A 2,410-nucleotide genomic window follows, 5' to 3' on the forward strand; every position below is an offset into this window, starting at 1 on the left:
AAAAAAAAAAAAAAAAAAGCAACATAACCATCACTCAGTGATGGGGGGCTAGGCACATATGTACTGTAAATTCAGCTCTGAGCTGAACCAAAGCAACTAGAAACAGTCTTCCAATTCAAAAGGAATATCTCTGAAGAGGGAGGAAATGTTGGTCATTGTAACCTCTGGAGACAGATTTTCTTCCTTGTTCTTATTTATTTATTATATACTAGAGATGGGATCTCACTATGTCGTCTGGGCTGGAGTGCAGTGGCTGTTCACAGGCACAGTCATAGTACACTATACCATCAAACTCCTGGCCCCACGCAATGCTCCTTCCTCAGCCTCATGAGTAGTTGGGACTACTGGTGCATATGCCACTGTGCCCAGCTGTTCTCTATTTGTCTGAATCTACTTGGCATAAACAAGAGTCCTCCATGGCCCTGGCTTTCTCCCAACAACATTTGAACAGGAATGGGCATCCTTTCTAGACAGATTTCCCACCAGACTCCCAGACAGGCAGCAGTGTGGACCAATCCAGTGTCTGATTTCCAAGAGGAGGTCAGGCATCAGCTACCATCTGCCTTTCCCCAGAAACATTCTCATGGCCCTAAGTATTGGTGACAAACATGTCAGAAAGTCAAGTTTTCTCTATGTGGTGGCTCTAAACGCCTGAAATAAAATGGACATCACAATTAATGAAAACTCATCAAATACGAAGAATCCTGTTTAATCCAGAGACACTTCAAAATTGGAGTTTAGGCTTGGCATGGTGGTGCATGCCTGTAATCCCAGGACTTTGGGAAGCCAAGGCAGGAGGACTGCTTGAGGCCAGGAGTTCAAGGCCAACCTGGGTAACATAGAGAGACCCTAAAAAAAAAAGTCATTTAACACATGCTTATTGTGGCCTAGGGGTAAAAGGTCATAAGAAGAATGGAAAGAGGGTGAAGGTGGAGAGAGTGGCAAGGATTCCTACCATGTTTTTAGTTATTATTTCTAAACTATAACAGGGAGAAGTAGAAAAATTTTCTCCACTTTTTCTTAGGACCTGGGTTCTGAGGTGGAGACCAGTGATTCTTTTTTATTTTTTTGAGATGGAGTTTCGCTCTTGTTGTCCAGGCTGGAGTGCAATGGCGCGATCTTGGCTCACCGCAACCTCCGCGTCCTGGGTTCAGGCAATTCTCCTGCCTCAGACTCCTGAGTAGCTGGGATTACAGGCACGCACCACCATGCCCAGCTGATTTTTTGTATTTTTAGTAGAGACGGGGTTTCACCATGTTGGCCAGGATGGTCTCGATCTCTTGACCTTGTGATCCACCCGCCTCGGCCTCCCAAAGTGCTGGGATTACAGGCTTGAGCCACCGCGCCCGGCCTCCTAGTGATTCTTAATAAGACAGAACTTCCCATGTGCCTTTGGTGTGAGCCATCCAGGTACTACAAGTAGAGCAAACCCACAGCATTGTCCTTTACTGTCTGTGCCTTCCTGAACTGAATGAAATCTGAGCAAAAACATGCTGGAGTCGAATAGCTGGCTCTGCTCTCTATCAAAGCTTTGCATAATTGAGGAGGGGGAAAAGGCAAAGGGGCCAGAGAAAGGTATGGAATTGAGTATTGTCTGCAAGCCCCTTTCCAGGAAAATGACCTAGTCATTGAGCAATTTGCAACTCTGAAATAATCTTTAGGGTCAACCTAGTGCTCTCTGAAGGAAACCCACCAACCTTAGCTTAGCTCATATGTCTGTCTTTACAGTGAAAAAGTCTGACTTATTTTTCACCAGGCTGTAGATGGTAACCTTCTGTCTACATATAATACAGTTGAAGATTGCTCAGCTTCATTATCCAAGTGCTTGGGGAGCAGTGCAGAGGGGATAAATTCCCAGGTCATCCTAGGAATGGCCAGTCTCTAAAATAAAAAGGGTATGAACTGAAAACACAACACCTGGGCAGTGGGAAAATATCACCTCATTTTCTCCTTTTAGATCTCAGATGGATGCATCTTTTCTCTTGTTCTTTGTGCTTCTCTGTCCTCCCCATGTAGACTGCAGAAGAGAGAGAAGACTAAGGTTTACGAGTGGGAGAACAAACAATCCTATCCCTCCTGTGTCTCATTTCAGGACATAAGGAACTAAGGAAAGGGGCCAAACACTTTATATCACTAGATATGATACAATGGAGATGATACTTTTTGGGGGTTTTGGGTATTCCCCCAAGTATTGGCCTCAGTTTATAGAAAGGCCCCATGAAATCACTGCTGTATGTTCAGGGAAGGGTGGAGAAAGTAGAGCAGGGAAATTCAATTTGAGTTTTAGAATGATCAGTTTTAAAGCCAAAGATGCCCAAAACAGGGTTAGCTCTCTCAAGTGAAGTTTGAAATTACAGGGAAGTCTCAGCTATTCTGACTAGGGTACAGTAGCAAAAAAATGTAAAAGAGA

At 44.3% G+C, this 2,410-nt stretch overlaps 1 protein-coding gene and 1 long non-coding RNA gene across 6 annotated transcripts in view; one reads left to right on the plus strand and one right to left on the minus strand.

Moving 5' to 3' along the window:
* The window catches only part of IKZF4 (IKAROS family zinc finger 4), a 32,713-nt gene that overhangs the window by 26,596 nt on the left and 3,707 nt on the right, over positions 1-2,410 (minus strand). For 4 of the 5 annotated variants that reach the window (XM_017519387.2, XM_037735179.1, XM_037735182.1 and 1 more), the window contains exon 2: positions 1,940-2,017. The exons of the other annotated variant lie outside the window; for it this stretch is intronic. The gene's annotated coding sequence lies outside the window, so the exon portion shown is untranslated. The remainder of the gene's footprint in view (positions 1-1,939; positions 2,018-2,410) is intronic. 5 annotated transcript variants of the gene reach the window in all.
* Positions 1-2,410, plus strand: part of LOC108296802 — a 13,525-nt gene that overhangs the window by 10,021 nt on the left and 1,094 nt on the right. The window lies entirely within an intron of this gene.

The sequence above is a fragment of the Cebus imitator genome, unplaced genomic scaffold, assembly GCF_001604975.1.
Source record: "Cebus imitator isolate Cc_AM_T3 unplaced genomic scaffold, Cebus_imitator-1.0 Scaffold741, whole genome shotgun sequence".
Lineage (NCBI taxonomy): Eukaryota > Metazoa > Chordata > Mammalia > Primates > Cebidae > Cebus > Cebus imitator.